This window comes from Prionailurus viverrinus, chromosome D1, assembly GCF_022837055.1.
Source record: "Prionailurus viverrinus isolate Anna chromosome D1, UM_Priviv_1.0, whole genome shotgun sequence".
Taxonomy (NCBI): Eukaryota; Metazoa; Chordata; class Mammalia; order Carnivora; family Felidae; genus Prionailurus; species Prionailurus viverrinus.
This window is the reverse complement of record NC_062570.1, coordinates 93,418,813-93,443,500: the sequence shown is the minus strand read 5'-3', so window position 1 is coordinate 93,443,500 and position 24,688 is coordinate 93,418,813. Positions and strand designations below refer to the sequence as shown.

The 24,688-nt window shown below is 38.1% G+C and overlaps 1 protein-coding gene across 10 annotated transcripts in view; it reads left to right on the top strand.

Moving 5' to 3' along the window:
* Positions 1–24,688, top strand: part of LRRC4C (leucine rich repeat containing 4C) — a 165,309-nt gene that overhangs the window by 137,263 nt on the left and 3,358 nt on the right. For 3 of the 10 annotated variants that reach the window (XM_047824181.1, XM_047824187.1, XM_047824186.1), the window contains exons 2-3: positions 4,328–4,379; positions 4,631–4,697. The exons of 1 other annotated variant lie outside the window; for it this stretch is intronic. The gene's annotated coding sequence lies outside the window, so the exon portion shown is untranslated. Of the gene's footprint in view, positions 1–2,443; positions 2,523–4,327; positions 4,698–24,688 lie in introns of those variants that run through there. 6 more of the 10 variants (XM_047824182.1, XM_047824180.1, XM_047824185.1 and 3 more) reach the window with 4 other exon arrangements.

The following is a 24,688-nucleotide window of genomic DNA, read 5'->3' as shown; positions in this document are numbered from 1 at the left end:
GGGTAAAGCTTGTCCTGTAGAAGTTACTTTAGCATTTTTCATTGCCTCTGACTTTCCCAGAGGTTCTCTGTTGTTATTGTTAGCTGTATATTTTGAAAACAAAAAAACAATCAGGTTGAAGAAAAGGCCTCCTGTATGTTTGTGTCTGTGGGAGTAAATGTGGAATAAAATATATATAATGCATGGTGGTTGGTATTTTGTGTCATTTATCTTCACTTGTGAGGAGGAATGGGATAAGTCACTCATGACTGTGCCAGTCCTGATCCATTCTTCATCTGTACACTCATGAAGATGAATGCCACATTTACACAGACCACAGTATCATGTGTCCTTTCAGACCATAGATTTAGATTGGTTAGAGCAGGAGGTTGACTCGGTGCTGTTATTTGAAAATCAAGGACACTTTTGTTGTATCCTCCCCTATTCCCACACATCCTGATCTCCAGTGTTAAACTAGGATACCACTAGCAGCTAAAGAGGTATTTAAGTGGCATATAAAATATTTATATGTTATTTATATTTATAAAATGTTTGTATAATATATAAAGTATATTTTATATTTTATACGCATGTCTCTACTTCAGATACTCACTTCCCTTTAATCTAAAATTTTTATTTTTTGTGTATTCCCAACACAGTGTTCTACAGTAGCAGTTGATTAATAGGATGTCTTGGTTCTCACATGGTGATAAGTGGTACAATCAAGAAAATACTATGAAAAAATGATATGTATGTGGTTAATTCTCTCTTTGGGCAAGTCAGATGACAAAGGAGCAAGTCAGAATAGAACTATTGAGAATTAATAATATTTGAGCAGCTTTATTAAGAAAAACCAGCATGGATGCCTCAGTTTTCCATGATGTATGAATGGCTGTCCTATTGGATTTTAAGGCTATGGCAGAGCAAGTGTCCTGTCTGCTCTATGCTTGCGGACCCTGCTATAGGTAATCAATAGAAAATGAACCTTTTATAACTCAGTATTGAGTGTCCTTATTCTGGTTTTGTTTGTAATTACTGTTCCACAGATTGACTATCTGAAGTTAGGAGACTTTGCATTGAAATAAAATTATTGGCTCTTTTTCCCTTGATTGGTACATGAAAGTTTATATAAACAGAAGTAAACTGAAAGATTGTCCATGAATTCCAGAAATTTGATTGACAAATTGTACATTTCCAAAATCACTGTCCCTCTTTGGAAACTTAGCTTGAACCATAAGAAATTGCTGATACCAATAGTTTTTGATTTAGAATGCGGAAAGTTTATGATTTTACATACTGATGAATGTTATAATTCTATAATTTTATATACTGATGGATTGTGTGATTCAGATTCAGCGTGTACGTTCAGTTGGTTCTTTCTGTATATAACCAAGTAAGCTATTTAATTCACTTATTCAAGAAACATGTATTAAGCATATACTATATGGCAGTTACTGGGCTATACATGCACATAAAATGGAATATAGTGCCGATCTCAACAGAGCATGTTGTCTAAAGATGCAGAAAGACACATGGTAGGCAAGTACATCATGGATGGCTAACACAGTAGTTGATAATTGCTCAATAAATGTTCTTTTTATTATTCCCATATTGTACAATGTGTTTAAAAAAAAAGCACAAAAAAGTAGGTTCCTACAAATTTAGAGAACCTTGTAATGATTAATGGCTTAAGTACCTCTTTCCCTTCCTTAGCTTGTTCACGTTGAAAGACTATATATTAGGCAGAGCACTAGCTTAGATCTCTAAACACTTAACTTCTTGTGTAACAGTTATCATATATTAGTCTTGTCCCCTTGAAACTTGATCACATTACTTAACTTCCTTATACACTTTAACATTATCATTTGCAAAATGGAAAAGTATAACCTATTTCTACCTACCTCCCATAATTATGAGGGTCAGACAGGATAATATATATGAGGAAATTATCTAATCTGTAATGTATAATATAAGGGGTCTGATAGGACCCCTCCATGTGTGAGATAAAACTGAAGAAGCACGCAAAGAGAAGCAGAGACACCAGATATTGGACCAGGCTATAGGAATCACTGAATTATACAGATAGAAAATGGACTAAGGGGGCGCCTGGGTGACGCAGTTGGTTAAGCGTCCGACTTCAGCCAGGTCACGATCTCACGGTCCGTGAGTTCCAGCCCCGCGTCAGGCTCTGGGCTGATGGCTCGGAGCCTGGAGCCTGTTTCCGATTCTGTGTCTCCCTCTCTCTCTGCCCCTCCCCCGTTCATGCTCTGTCTCTCTCTGTCCCAAAAATAAATAAAAAACGTTGAAAAAAATTTAATAAAAAAAGAAAATGGACTAGGATGTAGCAGTGGAAGTGAAGAAAAGTAACAAGATTCTTAATATACAGGATTTCCAATGTATAGGCAATAGAGTGTCAAGGTGATAGGGTGTAGAGGTAACAGGATGCAGTAGTGAGTATGAAGTGAAACAATGGAGATTTAGGGGGACTTTGGTCTGAGCTGCTCAGAGGATGATCCCCGGAATGGTGCTTGGCATATCTACCGGTAGGGGCTTAAAATTTTTTGTTGAATGAATGCATGAACGACTGGAGTTGCTATTAGAAAATTATTGGGGATGAATGTCGAGTTGGAATCAAGAGTGTTATTTTGGACAGATTGATTTTCGATGCCTCCATTGGAGGTCTCAAGTTAGCAGTTATATGTATTAGTCTGTACCACAGGTTGGAGGTATATGTTTGTCGATAGCATTTAAAGCCACCATGGGACCACTTGGAGAATGAGTATAGACAAAGAATAAGTCCACTAACTGAGTTCTGGTGCACTCCAGGGTTTCGTAGGCCAAGAGATAAGGCACAACTAGTGATGGAGGCAGAGCAGATTAACCAATGAGGTAGAAGGAGAATTGAGAGTGTGGTTTCCCAGCAGCCAAGTGCAGACAATGTTTCAGAAAAGACAGGGTGGTCACTATGTCAAATACTGGTAATTTTGTCTAATATGAGAACTGAGAATTGGCTACTTATTTAACAATTAACATGAGTTTTCTCCTCCCACCTTTTCTTTACCCCCCTACACACACTGATTGTTACCCACCTCCTTGCTTTCACATTTTCATAAATCCCTGACCTGTTAACTTGTCACTCACATTTCATGATGTGTCCTATCTGAAGTTCTTGCAACCATGAGACTTGGGGAAAGTTTCTATACAATTGAGTTACATGTCTTTTAAAACCAATAACAGAAAATCCACAGATCGTCTCTGAAATAAAATTTCATTATAGTCAGTTTTACTTATGTAATAAGAATAATATTTACTAGCGGTATGTTGCTTTGAAGTTTGATAAGCACATTTACTTGCATTATCTGTTCCAAACAAAACCATCTTAACACAGTAAAGTGCCCCACTTTGAAGCTTACACCATCAGACTATGCCACCTGCTAACACCTCCTTGTAGGAGTCCCCAGCAGACCCACACTTCACTCCTCCTCATTCCTTGAAGATTTTAACACCTGCCTCCCTGCTGTTCTTTCCAATCCTACTCTTGATAGAATCTTGGTGATTTCAATATCCATGTCAGTCCCTTGATCTTGATTACTAATTGTGTGGGCTTTTCCCATCTGTACTTGCCCAGGGTTTCCACTTTGTATAGTTCACACCAACTGTATGTCTAAGCTTTGGCTGTGAAGACCTGTGTTTGTGGGAATTAAAGATTCTTTAGTTTTCTTGACGATGCTTTGCAAAATGCCAGCTCTACCTTTTCACATTTCTTTGCTCCAAGTCCTGTGTGGCCTTCAATCTCAGATTCTAATTTGCAATCTGCCATTGCTGTAGGAATGTTGGGAGGGGATGGGCAGGAGGAGGAGATGTTAATATCTCTCTTGTTTTTGGGGTGTGGAAAAAGAAACAACTGGAGTTGACAGCTGATGTCTCTATCAAAGTCTTAACATCCCATTTGACTTTAGTAACTCAGTGTGTTCAGTTTACTATTTCCTGTCCATCCTCAAAGTGTATTCTCTCATTTGATCTTAAGGGGCAGTTTTGATAAAGACTGGATCTGAGAGAACATGTGACTTGTTGAAGGGCGTGCATTGGATGAGTCAGAACCAAGTGTAGACGGCAGGTCTTCTGACTCCAAACAGCATTTTTTCATGGGCCTTAAAAAATGCATTGTTCAAAATGGCCAGTGGTTAAAATAGCTGCCTTGGGTCTCTGCCCAGGAGAATGTTAAAATACAGTGGCAATTCAATAAATATTGTCACCAGTGTCGTCTGTGGCGATGGTGGTGGCAGCAGATCCAGAAATGTGCTGAATTGTTCTAATGGATGCTTTCTTATTTTTTTTATTTTTTTAGATTGGCAAACACGTTGCCTGTTTACAGCATAGAGACCACAATGGAGAGCTAGGTGGGTGATGATTCATGCTAAATCTTCCCCACAATATGCTGAACACTACAACAGCAGCTAATGTGAAGCGGCTCATTATACACTGTCGAATCCAATAACAGCAACGACTGGCTTTGCTAGCACGAGCAACTTGTGGGAAGCCCAGTTACTGCAAACCACTACTGGATTTCAAAAAACAGGCTGCAGCATAGTAGAAAAGACATATTCACTGAGTCATATTTGCAAATTTCTTGTATGTTTCTCTTTGCCAGCTTAGAAACAGCCTTCATGTTCCCAGCCTGACACCAGAGATGACTCTCCTTGGGATCCACTTCTCTTGTGAGTGCCTCCTCCTTTAGTTATGTTTTATGGACTAAAGATTTTATAAGGGTAGGGGTGGCTCATAGACAAATCTGGAAATGTGGTTCCCCTATAGAAATATTCCCAAAGCTCCCTCTCCACCTCATCTTCCACCAGCCAGTCATCCCGTACACACAAACACGTTTACCTTCTGCAGTACAGCATCCATAGGTAGCATTTCTATACACAGAGAAATCGTGAGGCAGCAGGCAGGAACACTGACTCCTTGCTGTATGACTTATGACAATGTGTCTTTTTGTCTCCATTTAATTGTAATCTTCTGGAAGGCTGAATCCTGGATTTATTGATCTATTTAGTTTAATGTCTATGAGCCATAGTTGTCCTTCCCTAAATATTTATCAGTAAAATTAATGCATTCATTTCTAAAAAATCCATAATTAAGCTAGGGACTAGGATTTAATCTTCTTGCCTCCCTTGTCCCTAGCACAGTGCCTGATATACAGTAGTTAGAAACTACATGTCCATTTAGTGAGGGAACAAGGGTATGAGTGAGTTCATCAATCACCTGGTTCCCTGTGGCCAGATGAAAGGCTAAGCAAACCTTTCCCAACCATCAGGGACAGAGAAGTGATGGCTTCCAGTCATTCTTCTTTGGGCCGCCAGGAGTAATGCCCTGAAAGTGGTTGTTTATTTTGGAAGGCAAAAGCTAATCTGAAGCGATTTTCTTTATTTTTATATTCAAATATCTATAAAACAGAAAAACACCAGAGACCTATTCATTGCTCACAAATGATCTATGGGGTAATAATGTGCTTGCTTTTCCAGCTGGGCTGCACTTTGGTGCTATCCTGGGTTTAATTGAAAATATGCTGTGACCTTGGTTTTGTTCACTGGGCATGGGGGGTGTATAATTGGCATGAGGCCTCTGAAGAACTCCCTTTTAATGAATGTCATTTGGCTAATTTGGGGGTTGCCTGCGGGAAATAATGTATGAAAACAAGACGCATTTTATTTGCATGCAATTCACATGAAGGTAATGGTTTAAAAAATTTTTTGTTAAGTTTTTATTTTGCCATACCTATTCGTTGAATTCTAAATGCTATCAGTATGATAATAGTATTGTCCCTAACAGTCTCATGTTTCATCATAATTAAATAAACAGCTTGTGAATTGCAGTCCAAAAAATGTCTGTGTTCCACTCTTAACTTAAGGGGTTTCCATAGAAACCGTGGGCAGCAAGTTTAACTGACATTCATTGGACTTGATGCTACATGTAGTGTTGCTATCTCTGTTTTCCCGTTACTGTGTGTGTACATCTCTTTCTCTTTCTTTAACCCTGGAACCCTCTCCCGCTTGGTCTTCCTCTGGTCTCCCCCTTGGTTTCTTCCTCCTCCTGCTCCTCCTCCCCCTTCTCTTATTAGCAATGAGGAAGTAATTTGGACTCAGTTAGATTTAACAAATGCAATAATACTAAAATGAGCTCTGATACTTAAGTGTAATTGTGTTATTAGCTGGAAATGTTTTTCTTCAAAAACAAAAGAATTGAGAGTGAAGTTTACCAAGGAAGCACATGCTGGTAAGAAGAAACCCTTGACTGCGAGTTGGAAGTAAGCAGGCTTTATATCATGGGCCACATTTCCACCCCAGCTGTGGCTTTTCCTTGATTTAGGCAGCGCAAACTGATGTTTCTTTCTCCTCAATCCTGATTTGCAGTCTTCTAACTGGAGCATGAAATCATTGTGCTGATCACATTCCAAGAGAAAGGAGTTTATTTAGGAAAGGAAAAAAACATACTATATATTGTGTACCTACTGTGTGCCAGATATTTTTCTAGGTACTTGCATTTAGCTTGTCTTCGTTAATCCCACAAAATTCATTGCCAGGCAATGTGCTGGAAGGAAAAATGGATCCAGGCTGAAGTTTAGATCCCACAACCAGGTGGTGGTAAAACCTTGATTATAGTTCTCAGATGCTCTGTCTTGGCATGTCAAAGGCAAAATGAATATAAGCACTTCTAAGAAACGTTTTAAGAAACTTCTAAGAAACGTTTCATTAAGATTAGTTTTAACTTTTTTCAATGTTTATTTATTTTTGAGAGAAAGACAGAGCAGGCACAAGGAAAGGGCAGAGAGAGACAGAGACACAGAATCTGAAGCAAGCTCCAGGCTCTGAGCTGTCAGCCCAGAGCCCAATGTGGGGCTCCAGCCCAAGAGCCTTGAGATCATGACCTGAGCCAAAATCGGACACGTACCAGACTGAGTCACCCAGGCGGCCCTGGGATTAGCTTTAATAATCCAGCCAGTACACCATGGGAGTGGTGTTTTTCTTCATCCCTTTAAAAATGAGGAAAATGAGTTGCCAAAAGAGTAAATTGCTTATCCAAAGCAACATAGCTAGCAAAGAGTATATATCCATACTCTGGATGGTTATGGTTAAAGCGGAATATTAAGACAGACCTGAGATCAGCGACTAATTGTGTGATTTGTGGCGAGCAACAGGAAGCATCTATTTTGTGCAGCTGTTATGAGAATTAAGTAAAAATTTTGTATGTGAAGTACGCAGAGTATCTGCCACACAGAAAGCTGTGGTTTTTACTCTTTCTGTCTCCCTCCTCCCTCCCCTTTCTGATTGATTTTATTTTTAGTTTGGATTCAAAGTAAAAAAATGATCCGTCTCCACAAAGTCTACCTAATATTTATAGTTGAAAAAATTTTTTAATGCTCATTTATTTTTGGGAGAGAGACAGCAGCTGAGTGGGGAGGGGCAGAGAGAGAGGGAGACACAGAATCTGAAGCAGGCTTCAGGCTCTGAGCTGTCAGCACAGAGCCCGATGCGGGACTTGAACTCACAAACTGTGAGATCATGACCTGAGCTGAAGTCTGGATGCTTAACCGACTGAGCCACCCAGGTGCCCCTGTATTTATAGTTTTAGAAGTTACAAGCCATCTCACAATTCATAAACTATTTAAAGTTGCCCTGATAATGAGAAGGGAAAGACAAAAAATATCACATCCACTTTACGGGTGAGGGAAAATGAGATTCAGAATTATCGACCACATCTCCATATAGTGAAAGAGAAAATGGAGTTTTTACCTAGATCTCTGGGATTCCTTTTAAAATTAAAACTCTCAGAGTCTATTATTTTAATTTGGGTTCTATGTTCATGGGTTTTAAAGCTTCAGCCCAGCAGATTTTAATTCATCTTTCCCATGAATGGTAAGAGGAAGACACTTAGCAGGAAAAGGGGAAAAGAAGTAAGGAGAGGGTAGTTACAAAGTTTCTTTCTTACAGACCTGTTTTTTAGTCATTCTCCAAGAGAAATGAGGAAACACAGGTCTTAATCCCAGGGACAGAAGAGGAACTGATTTTGCACAGCAGTAGGCTTTGGTGGGGTCAGGTGGGGTGGGGAGAAAAGACTGATGGGAAGCCAAGAGGGTAAACAGTTTGGATAAGAGTGTGATGGGACATGATTGCTGGAGAACATAATTGTTACCCACCACCCCACACACATGGACATGCATATATACACAAGATTAATCAGAATGAACATTGCTTTAATACATAAGTGTCGTAAAACTTCGAAGAGGTCATACTAGGAGAGAAAAGCTTAGCTCTGCCATTTTTAGCTGTGGTGTGCCTATCTACACTTGCTTTATTTTGAGAATATTCAGTGTTGTCTTTGAAAGAATGCTTTTAAGCTCCTTTCTCCGTTTTGTGTTAGTTTATTTAAATCTAAATAAGAGAATCCCTGAAGCCACTTAGGTGAACACACAGAGACTGTAGTATGGCACTAAGTGCTGAAAACATGCGAGCAAGTAAAGGTACCACGGACAACCCCACCGTGTTGTGGAACTGCCTCTTTTGCTCAGGACTCCTCACATATGTTATGTGACACATGGAACCATTGCCAACTGAGTACAACTGAATCTCTTTCTTATTTCTGAGATGAAAGATAGTTTAGAAAGCTGACCTTGCAAAGCAGGGCCAGCAAACTTTTTCTGTAGAGGGTCAGTGAGTAAGTATTTTGGGCTATGTGAGCCTTATATTCTATCACAATGACACAATGTGGCACTTTAATGTGAAAGCAGCCATAGATAATACATACATGAATGGGTGTGGAAGTATTCCAATAAAACTTTATTGACAAAAACAGGTGTCAAGCCAGATTTTGCCCATGGGCAATAATTTTCCAACTACTGATCTTAGAATTTTGCCTACATCTCTATCCACCTTCCATTTCTGTTCATAGGGCAGTTGGAGCTTAAAATACGGGACTGGAGAATGTAGGATTGACAACGATATAATTTATCCTCACTTTTTTGGATTTTGCTTTTTGTTACACTTATTTTTGATTAAACTTCATCTTTCTAGTATTCCTTTGTCATGGAAAGAGCAGGTATTCATTCTGTCTTCACTTTACAGAAGGGTAGAGAAAGTTTAAGTTTGCATTAGTGTCACCCAGCATCTTTGATATCCATAGTAGAATCTGTCACCCTTGTGTTTTTTCATTTGGATTATTCTTTCTAAGATGCATCCTTTAAAGAATAAAGAAAGATAGTAGGAAAAGTAACCAAGAAGTAATTTTCATTACAAACCAAGGAAAAACTAGTTAACTAATGACTTAAATAGGGACAAGCACTGGCTTCCCTTTCTTATTCCATTAAGATACCATAGGGGATGCAGTTCCTTATTGCTTTTCATGTATATTCCTGATTTTTTCCCCTGGTATGTTTTTGGAAATGATGCACTGTAAGCAAATAAATACCAGATAATATTGGGAGTTCTTATTTTGCACAGAACTGTGTTAACTGAAGCTTGTTCATATTGGAACTGAGTCGTCATTTTGCAAGGTTCCATGGTAACTGAAAGCAAATCTGTTATAAGATAATGTGCAAAGAAGAGGACTTGGTTCCAATATGCATGACCTATGTTTAACACGGCACCAAACAAAATGAGGACTGCCTTAAGTAAATAAGTAAGAATCCAATTTCCAAATGTCTGCATCTGCCATATAATTCCCTCTTTTGTGGCCATTAGGGAGAAACAAAGAAATCACTGATTACAGTCATTCCCATTATCTGACATGCCATCACCAAGGTTTCCTCATTATGCAATGTTAACAGTGTTGAGGTTACTTGAAACCAACTGCAGTTCCAATTAGAAGGCCATCCCTGCTATCTGCATTCTGATTAAATGATGTTGCCTGGAAATCACAGAAAGAGTCTACTCTGCTTCCTCCCCTTGCTCAGATCTCATAAACACAGACTCAATTAAAGAGAGTTTCCTTATCAGGTTTTTGTGGGTCATTTTGGTGAATTTATTAAAGTCTTGAGTCATGCTGAAAACTGGAAGGTGGGGGCTCTGAGATCTGCAGCAGGAGCCAGGACTTGATGGATGGGACTTGCTCTGATGTTTCAGGGAGTCTGAAATATACAGAAGTCAGAGCAGCCAATCATGGGTCAGGAATCAAAGATGCTGGTGAAATAGGAAGGGAGTCTCGGTAAAGATTGCTGAGCAGAGATGTGAAGGTCATAATGTCACGTCAGCCTATATTTTAGCGAAAAAGCAGAGCCTAGTCCAGGCCCTCATTCTTCTATTCCTCAATTATTGAAATAATTTCTTAGTAGGTGTTCAGAGCATACAGTGTACTGTATCCCATCCATGCTCTATACAATGCAAATTTGCTTTTCCTTAGATACTCTTCCCATTATATTATTCCCTTCCAACACAAGGAGAAAAGCCAAGTCCCTACAACCCACCTGATGACTTCATACAAAATCTAAATTTCTTTGGTCTATTTTTCACAATCTGGCATTATTTTACTTACCCTACCTTCTCTCCCACTGGTTTTTAGTATAGATTCTTCACAGGAGTCATCTTGTGCCTCTCTGCCCTACATTCATGTTCGCTTACACACATTTCCCACCAACCACATGCCTCTTCTCCAACAAACTCTCTCCCTTCTCTCTCTCTCTTTCTTCTTCCATCTGTTATTGTGTCCTCCTTAAACACACTGTGCCTTTTTCTCTAGCACTTTCTGCTGTATTAAAATCCCTTTTTATTACTTCTTATGAATCCCACTATACTGTGAGATACCTGATGAACAATGGGAGACATTTGTCCTGAGTGTCAACAGCTGAGAACTGTACTTATCCAAATCCACATCTACTAAAATCCGTGTCCTCATAGCCTTCATTGACTGTCCAAAGCTTACTGGGTCCCTCTGAACACCAGACTGCTTCTAATTATCCACATAACCACCTATATACTCACTCAGTATAACACTTTGGCATTGGTTCATGACTTTGTTGTTTGTGTTAGGCTTGTCTCAGCACAGTGTTTCAAATGATCAGTGATGGGGAGTTACTGAGTGGAAGGGGTTCTCTCACGGGTAAAGGTCAGGTAGTGTTGGTGAACATACTTGGAATTCTGTATTATTAGCACTGAAATGACTTTAAGATTCTCTTTCCCAGATCCTACTATGAAATGAATCCGAAACACCATTAGCATTTTGGCTGGGGAGATATATATATGTGTGTGTGTATATGTTTGGTTACTGTCTAGGAAATTTGGGTTTTGTACCGTTTAATAATAAACAGGGAAGAAAGTACATGATAAAACATTGGAAGATGATTTTAAAATCAGAATGGCTCTCTATATGTGGTAGTTATTCTCTGCAGATTCCCTTGGATGGTAATTTAAATTGCATTACTCATTACAAAAATCTATATGCCTTTTGGATGCTATTGTTGGTTTGTTTGCTTTCAACCTATGAAGGCAATGATGACCTTGCACAGGGCATTTCCTAAGGATTAATGAGTGGTTGAGGGTTAATGGCTATCAACTCCTCCTAGCTAGTCATCAATCCAAAGGAAGCATGGGAAACAAGGTCATTAACTGCATTACCATCTTTCTGAAATCAAATCCTTCTCTACCTGCCTTGCCAAGGGCTTATATTTAAGATGGACTTGTTAGGTTTTCAAAAGTTTCTGTAGTTACTTGCCCTGTCATTAACCTGGATGTAAAAATATTTAAATGTTAATGTAGATAAAATATATAAAAGAATAATTATTAGTTTCTGTGGACTGATAGAAGAATGTCATGAGGAGGAAAGTACTTTTCCATACTTCAAATAAACATAATTTAAAATGTTGAGCCTCTTTTATCTGCTTTCTTTTTATTCCCTTTTTCAAACTGAAAGCCTAGCATCATCCTGTTGTGCATCCTGAGAGTCTAAAACATTGTCCAATTTCTGCAGTTTAACCTCATTCAGAAATAGATTTTGTGTGTATGTGGGAGCGGGATTCTTGTTGGAGGTTTGGATGTATTAGTTGTAATGGAATATTAATTTTTTACAGTTGATCTTCACTAATATTAATAAGCGTGATATTTCCTCTTTTGGCATCAGTCAGAATTACCCCAAATATTCTAAGAGATAGATAAACATTAAAAATTTAGTTATATCTCCTCAGTGCATTTTCCTTTGAGAAATAACCTATGGCCAGATGAAGGACAGTTCTGGATCAGAGAAGTCCCCATTTCATCATGTAGCATCCTGATTCTTACATTAACACAAATTCCTTTAAAACTCATATGGAGTGAAAATTTCACCTGAATACCAGTGTTAATGTATGTGGTAAGGATAATTGTCACCAGAGAAGACTGCATTCCAAGACCTTTCCCAATGGATATTGGTCTTGAAGAATTTCTCAAGATGTGGGACTGGTCCTTAGTTTTATACTCCCAGAAATTTGATTTTGGTAGCTCTTCATGAGAAAGTTGTAGTCACACTTATAAACACATAAGAAATGAATATAGAGAGCAGAGTGCCAATTTGTTAAATTATAGCTAAAACTATAACAGACACTTCAAGTAGTTCAGTCTGTCAAATCTTTTTATGTAGAACTTAAACTTTTTTGGAGTCATAAATCTCTTTGAGAATATGATGATAAAACCAATGAATAATCTTCCTATAAAAATATACAGTTTCCACATTTATACACAAATTTGCATATAATTTAAAGAGATTCATAAATGGTTTGAAGTCCATTTGTGAGCTTCTTAGGAACACTTGGATTGAACTATGCATTTTCATGGAAAAACATTATAATTAAATAAGGTGGTTGATGAGAAATCAAACTAAAAAAAAAGTTAATTGTATAATTCAAATTGCTTTAGCATCAGATTATAATTGCCTGATATATCAATCATTCTCCATAATTGGACTTCAGCTGTCACCAGGACTAGACAAATAACAATAACAATAATACAAAAAATGTTCATACAGTATTGGCTGTGTACCAGGCACTGTTCTAAATCTTTCTTTATATAGTAACTCATGTATCTTCACAATAATAGAGTATATAAATCAGAGTATCCAACCTCTAGGCAGTTTCACAGATGGATAGATACAACATTTTTATCTCTGATTTTTTTTTCAAATCTCATCTTCCATTAGCCTTCATTTAGCTATGTAAGTAGTTGATAAGTACCAACCTTTTCTTGAGCTTCTCTCTCTTTCTTTCATTTGTTCTTTCGTTCTTTCTTTTTCTCTCTCTTTTGCTCTGTCTTTACTTCCTTCATTTAGTACATGCATCTATAGATATATAGGTAGGTACGTAGGTAGATAGATAGATAATTATAGTATATACACTGTGTTATGTACTCTGAATGTAATATTTAGGATACATACAGCTTATTGCTGTTAAAGAGAAATCTTTAGCTAGTATGTTGTTTTCAATCACCCATTTACAGGCTGATTTTGGGTAATCCTTTTTTCTCATTGTTAATTTATTTATACATTTTTATGTGTATGGGGGGACAAGGAGTAATTATTGAACCCCTACCCCTCTTTATCTTTTATACTAAATTATATACCATTTTATTTACTTATTTTTTTGTTCTCATACAGGTGTTGTCAGTGGACCTTGATTTGTTATTTGTTGTTATAAAATTAGCTTATCATCCTGGCTCCTGACTATGAATTAAAATGTGGGCCACATTCAGTAATGCAATTCAACAAATATTTTCTGCGTTCCTAAACATCATCTAGTTTCTGTCTTTAAGAAGTTTATGATAAATAAGTTGAATACATACCCAAACATTTATATTCAAACACAGATTTGATAAATGTCATAGTCTTAGCATTACAGACACTTCTGGAAAGATAGATTGCTACCAGCCAGTAAGACCAATGAAGGTCAAATAGAAATGATCATTTTAAAACTGGCTCTGAAATTGGGTACAATTTTGAAAGAAAACCCAGAGTAGGACATTCCTGGCCATGGGAAAAACAGGAGCAAGGCTCTGAAGAGGAAAAGTAGGAGGCATATTTTTAGAATCAGGAACAGACTGCAGCCTAGACTGTATTATGGAGAACAGTAGGAGATAAGACTGGGAAAGCAGTATGGCGCAGCATCATGGAGTGTCTTACGGGTCACACTAAGGCAGTAGTTTACAAGAGGGCAAATTTACCCTCCAGGGGACATTTGGCAATGTCTGGAGATGCTAGATCATTACAACTGGGGGTGCTACTGGCATCTAGTGGGTAGAGGCAGTAAGGGATTTAGGTTTTATTCTCTAAGCAAATGGGAACTATGGGTGGGTTATGTTTTCTTGAACTGTGATTGCCAAGGTTCCTGTGGCTTCTTACACTAAATCTGTAAAAGTGTTAGTGTGTAGATCAGCCCCAGAAAAAGTATGAGAAGAAAAGGCCAGTTTTGGAGATAAAGAATAACATGTATTGATCATTTCTTGTCCCCTAAACCTAAGAAAAGAGAAAGAACTAAAGGAAAAGGAAAGAAGTGAGGTTTTCATACATTGATAGGCTCCAGACTTAAAAATATTAGTGCAAAGGAGAGTGCAGGCATTGGGATAAGCAGGCACATTTCTGATAATTGGAATGGTCTGATTTCATTTCCTGAAGAGTGAAATATCAAGCAGTATATGGAGCTTGAGGTTTTAAGCTTTTTTCTTTGGTTATGCATTTCACAAAACCAACAGAGCAAACATCTATCATAAAAATACAAACATATCCCTGAACACCTCAAATCCCACCCTTTAATTTGAGAAACAAGTCAGCCATCTATATTTCATGTCTTCATAAATAATAAATGTCAAGAAGTGAATATGATCAAAAGGATTCATAAACAGCCAGAAACTTCATGCCAGGTATGTTTATCCCTCTTGCATCATGTGAGACTACACAAGCAGGAAAAAACAAATTAATTTTATTTTTAGTCTTGCCAAGTCATTGGCTATATTTCTAGTTCTGCTTTTCTAACATGAAGTAGATTTGACTTTTTGTAGCTAAGACGAAGTTGGAGCTGTGACCGCCTACCCTAATCCCTTGCCTATTCCATCTTTAGAATCCAAAGGAATCCTCCTTTGGATTGTAACAGAAGAATTAAGAGATCTTTTTCACCCATGGATTTTCTAATTAACGATTCAAATGAGTTCTAGAAGCAGAAATGTGGTGATCAAGAAGCTCTTCCATTTTGAAGGAGATTTGAAGATTACTTGACTTTCTGCCATACAAATTCTTGTTCTCTGCTCTAAGTGGTCTCATCCAATGGAATGACCTGGAAAATGAGTCAAACCTCCCTACTTCTGAAGTACATGTAGGTGATATGTGAAGAAGCATACCAGGAAATCAACTTATACATTACCTACATTAGAATTTTCAAGGCAATCATGTTATTTTAGGCACATACAGCAGAGGGCATTGTTTGGCCAAACTTAAACAGGGCTGCTTTGACAAGAATAGATAAAGAAATAGGGAAGCCTTCCCCTGCAAAGAAACAAACAAAAACAAACATAAAAAAGAGAGTGAGGAAACAATGCAATGGCTTTTATATTGCATTGTGCTCCCTAGCTTTTCTTTGTAGGAAGAACTTCTTTGAAAATCATTGAAAACGAGACAGGCATCATTTCAGAAATTGATGAAATTCCTACTATGTGAGTTGGGTTCTACTAGATGCTAGGGATCAATTAGTGAATGTGACATCATTTAGATTCTCAATGAATTTGTAGCCTTAACTATCTACAGGCTGCTTCTGTGTACTTAAACACCAGATCATTCATTTCTTCATTCATTCATACACTTGACAAATACTTGATGCACATTATTCCAAGTGGAAACCACTGAATAGGACAGAAAAGTCTCTGTTCCATGGAACTTAACATTCCACTCAGACGAGACAAGCAGTAAGAAAATAAGCATCTAAGTATATGAGAAAAATATCAATGAGAAGTATTATAATGGAAATTAAATAAGGTGACGTGATTAACTTTGACGGAGGTGCTTCTCTAGGCTGGTGGTCAAGAAAACACTTCTGAGAAGGAAAACTTTAAGGGATGTTCTTAAGGACAAGGAAAACCAACCATGCAAAAAACAAAGGACATGTGTTGCAGGCAGCAGGGACCCTACTGCAAAGGTCCTGAGGGAGGAACAAGCTTGGAGCATTTGAGGAACAATGGAAGAGAGAAAGGAGACACAGAAAAGTTGAAAGGTATGAGATGCAGGCAGGTACCAGAACATCATGATTTGGGGACCAAAACAGTTTGCAATTTTGCTCTAAAAAGATACGGAGCTAATAGCATTTCAACTGAAGAATTTTAAAAATTCATTTTAAATGCTGTCTGTAGCATTAATTGTAGTGAGGAAATTGCAAAAATAGAGAAACTGGTAAGAGGGTATTTTAGTGGCTCAAGTTAGAAATGGAGATGATTTGACCTAGAGAGGTACAAGGAGGAAAAGTAGATGGATCCAGTTGTATTTTAGTAATAGAGTCAGATGAATAGTGTTGGGCGGGTTATAAATAATTTTTTTTTAAAAAGTCAAGGAAGATTCTTACATTTTTGCATTGAGCCACTGGGTGTGTGGCAGTGGCATTGTTTGGAGGTGAGAGGTAAGTTTGGGGATTTGTTTTTAGTATATGCTATGACATTTAATTCATGTAATCCTCTCAGTGTCGATTTAGTAATGTTTACTGTCACTCCCACTCAGAAAGGTGCAACTCAGAGGGAGACAGTTTGCCATAAATCAAATAGTCAGTAGTACTAAGCCAACCCTCCAACCCTCCTCATTTCATTCTTGATCTGTTTTTTTGTTCCTCTAGGTTTTGCTAATATAAGTCTCTGGCTCTTTCTGTACTTCAGCATTGTTTCAAGTTGGAAAGTGTAATATGTCATTAGGGAACCAAAATTGAATGTGTGTTTAGTAGTCCTTTGTGTACAATTTACAGAGTAGACATGAGCAGCACCAGGGGTCAGAGATGCTTCTCTTGTGCACATCAGAGTTTCCAAAATGATATCGTGTTCTCTGTGTACAATGTTATTTTTTTTTCAACTTTTATTTATTTTTGGGACAGAGAGAGACAGAGCATGAACGGGGGAGGGGCAGAGAGAGAGGGAGACACAGAATCGGAAACAGGCTCCAGGCTCCGAGCCATCAGCCCAGAGCCCTACGCGGGGCTCGAACTCACGGACCGCGAGATCGTGACCTGGCTGAGGTCGGACGCTTAACTGACTGCGCCACCCAGGCGCCCCTGTACAATGTTATTTTTTAACCTGACCACATACAGAAGCTAATTTTGCCCTCATTAGTATTTCAGACTCTGGATTTCAACTAGGGCTGATTAATTTCAACCTGTACGTATCTCAGTATCAGATCATCAGATGGAAGATTGAAGATCAGTTTCGTTCAGTTTTAGAGTAATGCTAGGGATGTCGATTATTAAAGTCATAGGACTTTTCTATCAACTATTCCTCTCTCCAATTTCTTTTACACACAAGGACAGATCGTTCTAAAACAGTGCTCTCTCATCAAACCCTTTCCCACATAAAGGGATGGCAGTTTCTTCCTAAATCTCTTTATTGAAATGAATCCAAACTTCTACCAGACTTGTCTGTAGCATAAGCCCTCTCCTTCTAGCAAGTCAGTTTCCTTTCATTTCATGCTCCTACTCCTCTGTTTTTACAAGTAATCTCTTACCTCTTCCACGACCACCCTGCCTCAATGCAAGTTTATGTATGTTAAAGACTTACATAAAGTCACAAATCCTCTTCTTAAAACTTTCTCTGATTATCTATGACTTCTGACAATGCTTTATGACACTTAAATACTGAATTTGTTGATTTGTATTAGTACCTAAAATACATACAGGTACACTTTTTATTTTTTTTTTATATGTATCTATACATTTGTATTATAGCTTCAACAAGATTATAACGTTCTAGAAGGCCTGGCCAATTTCATTCTGATAATCCTGATTATACTGTCCAAATGATAGCAACATGTTGGCCACAAGCTTTTAGTTTTCATTTTATTTTTTTTCTTTGATTTGCTTTTTTAAATACATAGTTCTCTCTACTCACTGCTTCTTCCCATCTAATAATTTTGTCATGCTGTCACCTCTAAACACCAAATATATGTATTCTTTTACTATAAACCAGATAAGTCTTCTAGAAAAATGGCAGTGTAGACCCAGGTATCATCATCATCATCATCATCTTCTTCTTCCTTTTCAATCTCAGTTTCTTACAATTTTCTAGAAACATTGCCAGGTCAGTGTGTTCAGCGAAAGAACCTCCTGTTGACTTGACAGGTTGAGTCCCTGGGTTACAGCCATTTAATGTTGTATCATTTCCGTTACATTTGCCTAGAGGGTCAGCCCTAGGCATAGTTACAAAAATTTTCTTCTCCCTGAAAATCTGCAGAACCACATGCTCCTGTATAGGAGTAGAGAAAACTCAACAGATTTGGAAAGCTGGGTTGCAGATGGGAAATAATGAACTAATTAGAAAATATTTGTAAAATAATTTTGACTTGGGAGAGATAGCTACTTTTGACAGTGGTATTATTTAAGGTGTTGTTTTTCCTTCTCCAATGTATTCTAGCACTCTTTAAAATTTAGAGTTATTTGGGGGCGCCTGGCTGGCTCAGTTGGTTAAGCATCTGACTCTTGGTTTCGGCTCAGGTCACGATCTCATGGTTTGTGGGTTCCAGCCCCACATCAGGCTCTGCTCTGACACCACGGAGCCTGCTTGGGATTCTCTCTCTCTTCCTCCCTCTCTGCCCCTCCCCTGCTCGCTCTCTCAAAATAAATAAATAAAATAATAATAATAATAATAAAATTTAGAGTTATCCAGAGAAATGATGGCAATAGAACGCCTTCTTAGCATGATAGGGATGAGCCTCACCTCCTTTCTGATAAGCAAATCTTGTTACCTCAGCTTACTTTGTTTCCTTTGGTAGGTCTCAAATTTATAATGAATGATTTATAAGAAATCAGAATTTTTCACTTGTCTTTGCTATTGGTTTCAGAAAGGAGAGATATCGAGAGAAAAAGAGAGGGAGAGAGAGGCAGGGGGAGAGAGGGGAGGAGAAAGGAGAATGAATATGTAAGTATCTAGATAGGTTTGGCGGTAAGTAACCAGAAAAAAAGTTAACAGTTTATACTGTGAGAAATTGATTATTTTATATAATAAGAAAATACAGAGGAAAGATAGTAACAGGATTCATTAGTTCATCTGCCCATCACAAGTATCAAGAATATACATTCTTCCCCTCTTTCCATTTTTCTTCCTTGGCATAACAGCTTTGTCCTCAGGCTTCCTCGTTTCTTGGCCACAAGATGGCTTCAGCAACTCTAGGCATCTTGTACTCACAACAATATCCAAAAACAGAATGAAGAACTATTTCTTCCCTATATATTTCTTCTTAGTAGTGGGAGAAAAAAAATTCCCAGAACCCCCTCAGCTGACTTCATCTTACATCTCATTGGCCAAATTGTGTCACCTGTCCAGACCTAACGCGTCTCTGGCAACAGAAATCGTACAACCAACATTTGTTTAGATAAACTATAGTCCAAAAGTTAGCCCTGGGAGCTAAGAATGTTTTTGAATTTTTACATAGTTAGAAAAAGTGTTAATATTTTGACATATGTGAAAATGATACAAAATTCAAATATCAGTGCTCATAAAGAGTTTAATCAGAACACACCCATTTCTATTCATTCCCCTTTTCTCTATAACTACTTTTAGGCTTTAATGGCAGAGTAGAGTAGTTGCAAGAGGAGACCATATAGCCTGCAAGGCCTAAAATATTTACTATCTGGCTCTTTACAGAAAAAAAAATTGTCTAGCCTTAGCTTAAACCAAATTCTCTTTACCTACCAGTCCTGGGTCAGTGTCTCTCAAAACAGATAATATAGTTTTGTGACTTTTCTAAGAAGTGAGTGAAGTTTCCTGCACAAAATTTTCTAGGGAAAGGGTAAGGGATTAGGATGCTGGGTAGGCAACAAATGTGAAGAAAGAGAAAGCAAGGTTCAAGCACAGTTAAATGAATCCTTAGTGCTATAAAAAAGCTGACTCCCCAAATATTACCGGCACAACCTGTTGAAAAGACAGAGCGAGTTTACTGCTTACTATGTTAAGGGAGATCACTATCTTCCAAGAGTTTGGGAGTATCTATGAGTAGACTGGTGAAAAATAGACCAGAATTTATGGGGAATTGGGAGTCTGATTCAAGAAAATTTTTCAGTGTGGGAAGTTGATTAGGACTGAGTAAGAATTATGGTACTGCAATCCAGGATGGGTGAAAACAATGGTGAGGCAAGAGATTCAAAGAATCTTAGAGGCACACTGCTATTAAATGCTTTCCATGAAAGAACTTATGGATCTATGGAACTATGGATCTTTGGATCTTTGTCCTAGAAGGACAGTGAAACCATTTGCTTCGACAACAAAGTCCCCCCATAAAGGATAGAGATGCTAATAAAGATAATGGAAGAGCAAAGTCATGTTTATGTCAGTAGGAAGGAAGATATGGTTTGGAGGTCTCAGTATCCAGGCTGAGTGTGGGGAAATGGTTTTGGTTCTCAGCATTTGCGGGGGGGGGGGGGGGCTTGTTAAAGATACATATGGCTGTGAGTGTGTGGCCTGTGAGGGAAAGTTGGTTGTAGCTAATAAATTCATCTTTCTTTCACCTGGCTTCCAAACTAGTTCCAATATGTAAACAGTTTATGCTAACTGAGCAATGATACTGTGCAGATTAAAGCACCCCCTGTGTCTCAGTGCACAGCAGCATAGGTAGGGAAAGAAGAAAGGTCTGTTGACAAAGTCAGAATATCCTCTGGGACAAGGCTAAAAGTATTATCATTGAATTCCAAACCCAAACAGATCCATTTGTAAATAAATGCTGTCAGAGGACATTGTAATGGATAGCGCGTACTTTTAAATTGATTTCTTTTTGATGGGATAAAAACATCTTATGAGAGAGATGTTGAAACATGGCTTTTAATGTAAAGTAACGTAATTTAGATTTTAAAATAGAAAACCTTTTGTTGATAGCAGTTTATTCGATTCAGTGCATGTACCAAGCGTTATTTTCTATGGGTTATAAATTAGCTTTGAACCAGCTATAATTCATAAATTGTTACTTATGACTGATTGATAGGAAATCTCATTAATAGCAATAGCAAAAAGACCTTGAAGTAAGCAAGAAGTAGAAAATAAAACAGCCTGGGGATTGGAAAAGGAGAGACACATGCACTCTACAATTAAGAGAAAGGTGTTGTATTTGCATATGAAAGCATGCTTCTGATCATTATAGTTGATCCTTTCCATAACTTTGAATAATAGATATTAGTGTTATTCTTATTTATATAAGAGGAAAAAACTGAGTGTCCCATCACTTTATTTTTATTTTCAGTATGTTTTAAATATTTATTATATATTGCTTATTATGAGCTGGTAACTTGACATACATATATACATTAATATATATTAATTTACATATATATGTATATATTTACATGTATATACATTAATAATGTGAGTGCCAACAAAAACATTTTGAGTAGATAACAGTGGTGTCCCCCTTTTACAGATGGGGAAAGTGAAGTAAGAGACGTAAATTGTAGAGTCCTGCAAGTTTTATTTCAACGTTTTTAATTTATTTTGGGACAGAGAGAGACAGAGCATGAACGGGGGAGGGGCAGAGAGAGAGGGAGACACAGAATCGGAAACAGGCTCCAGGCTCTGAGCCATCAGCCCAGAGCCTGACACGGGGCTCGAACTCATGGACCGCGAGATCGTGACCTGGCTGAAGTCGGACGCTTAACCGACTGCGCCACCCAGGCACCCCAGAGTCCTGTAAGTTTAAGCAGGCATTTAACTTTAGGAAGTCTACCAGAGCCTTCTCCCTTGATTACAGGACATGGATGCCTTTGCTGTTTCTTATTTTAATGAAAAAAAAAGTTAACAAATGGTTTGTCTTAAGCAAAGGCTTACCTTCTTCACTTCTGTACTATTTCTGGTCAATAAGTTATTTCAACCTGTATTGCCAGAGACCCTAGGATTCTAAGAGTCATAGGGTGGGAGGTGGGAGGTAAAATAGAGGAGCAGGACCCTGGGATCCTCACCTAAAAACACCAGTTAGGAACACCTGAGTGGCTCAGTTAAGCGTCTGATTCTTGGTTTTGGCTTAGGTCATGATCTCACGGTTCGTGGGTTCAAGCCCCTTGTTGGACTCTGCACTGAGTGCTGAGCCTGATTGAGATTCTGTTTCTCTTTCTCTCTCGCTGCTCTTCCCCCTCTCGTGCTGTCTCTGTTTCTCTCAAAATAAGTAAATAAATTAAAAAAAATTTAAAAACACCAATTAATGTATCAGAGATTTTATGTTCTATTTTTTAATGCCCAATTACCTTAAAACGTGTGGAGCGTATGTAAAACTATACCAAATCATATGAATAAAAAATTTTCAGTGGCCATGATCACTGGAAATTTAAGTAGGATTCTGTTTAAAATGGAAATCTACAAGGGTTTTGAAGGTCATGTTTAAATTTACAATAAAAAATAACTCCTTCTCTAACTCAGGGTGAAAAACCTATCAAACACATCATTGTCACAGTATAAATGGGACAATAGAATAGACCTGTAAAGCCATCAATGAGATTAATAAGATGAGCAGAGCCCTGCTATTTAGTGATTAGTTGTTTTAAATGTAGATTTTATTATTATTTCGGTATGATGGGACAAACAAATCAGGAGACAATTGTCATTGAAGAGATATATTTTTTACTCCTAGTTCCCAAGAGGAGGGAGCATGCCATGCCACACAGGGGCCACACAAGGAAGCAGCAGGGTCACCAGGGGGTAGAAAGAACAAGGGAAAATCTGAGCAAGAGTCTTTATTATGGTTTTTGAGAGAAAGCAAGAGAAGGCAGAGGAAGCGGGCTTGCATTTGACTAGTATAAATAATTTCAGTGGATTCTGGGACCTAGGGGCTGTCCCTAGGTGCCTGATTCTAGCTCTGGAATCATTGGGGCAGAGGGAGAGTGGCCCAAGTATAAGAGCCCTGGGAGATCCTGATAAATGAGGTGGTTTGGGGCATAGGCTTCAGGTTGATTGGCTTGAATATGAAAGGCAGGCTTGTGGTCAAGTCCTTTACTATCCCTAGAAATTGCCTAGCCCTTGGAGAAGTCTCTCTGGAACAACAAAGCCCTGCATATCAAAACATCAGAAAATACAGACCATTAGAAAGTCGTGATTAATATACTGGTACCTATCCCAACGCATATACAAAGAGTTGTTAATTAGGTATTAACTGTTTCTGTGTGTTTGCAACAGCCATTATTTAGTGCCTACAGTGTGCTAGGTACTGTGTTGGCAGTGGGATGAGAAAAAACCATCAGACATGGCCTCTGTCCTCATGGTGTTGTAGGCTAGTTGGGAAAATAGACCCAGGGGCTGATGATCATGTGCTAGATGGTGTGAAAGATCAGTCTAGAGCTGCAACAGCCCTGAGAAAAGAAGTCTCTCTCCCAGGCCCTCCGTTATCCTGCCACAGGGAACTTTTCACTGTTCCCTGGATGTATGAGCATCTTTTATGTGTCCTTATCTTGGTTCAAGCTGGTGCTTGCCTAAAATGCTTTTCTTTCCCTTTTTTTTATTTACATCAACTTCTATAAAACCTAGATCAGATGATCTTCTTCTTCGAAAATCCCCTGATTTACCAGCACAGATTGAGCTGATCTGGTATCAGTGCCCTTGTGCCAATGTGGCCTGGTCTCATACCAATGAACATATATTATTGTACTTCATCTGTTTGCCTATCTGTCTCATGCTTTGAATCATAACTACCTCAGGCATAAGGATTATATTCTTCATCTTTATATGCCCAGTACTCGACAAGATGTCTGTAAGAGCAACAACAAAAATGGTAACGATAGTAATAACAATAACAACAATAATGATAATATTTAGCACTACTGAGTTTTTACAACGTGGGAAGCATTATTCTGAGCCCTTTATCTGCATTAACCAATTTTATCCTCACAACACCACCAAGGGGTGTGTAATATTGTTACTCCTATTTTGCAAGTGAGGAGAATGTGTCATGGAAAGAAGATAAGTAACTTGTCCAAGGTGACACATAGTAAGTACTAAATCAGTGCCATTTTGAATTGGAATGTAGTGATCCACCATCACTTTCGTCATTTGTTTGTTTCCAAGAGGTTTATAGAAGAAACCCTGTTTATTGAGATGAGACATTTGGAAGAAGTCATTACACAGGTGCCCAGTTCATAGTAAGCCAGCTGAGTGGGACGTACACTGGGTAGCCCAAGATCCTTTAAAATTCCTCCTTGTGCTGGAAGAAATGCAGAAAGCAAGTTATTTTATTTCCCTTCACCCAAATCTACTTAAAATCAGTCAGAGTAAGGACCCAAGATAAAAAATATTTTTTTTATATTCAGGTATTCCCTGTACTTAAAAATTAGATATCATAGGAATGACTTAATTTGTATTATGTCTGCCTATAGGTAGCAGTTAGCTATCTTATAATGAGTTTCAGTTTAGGAGAATCTTCAAAAGTTTATGTACGTTTGCATATACTGCTGTTTCAGTATATCTTCACAGGTACTATAAGTCAAGTTGCCAGGGTTTACAGATGAGGTCACCCCTGCCCAAAACAGTATTTTAAAGAAATTAATTGGGAAAAAATA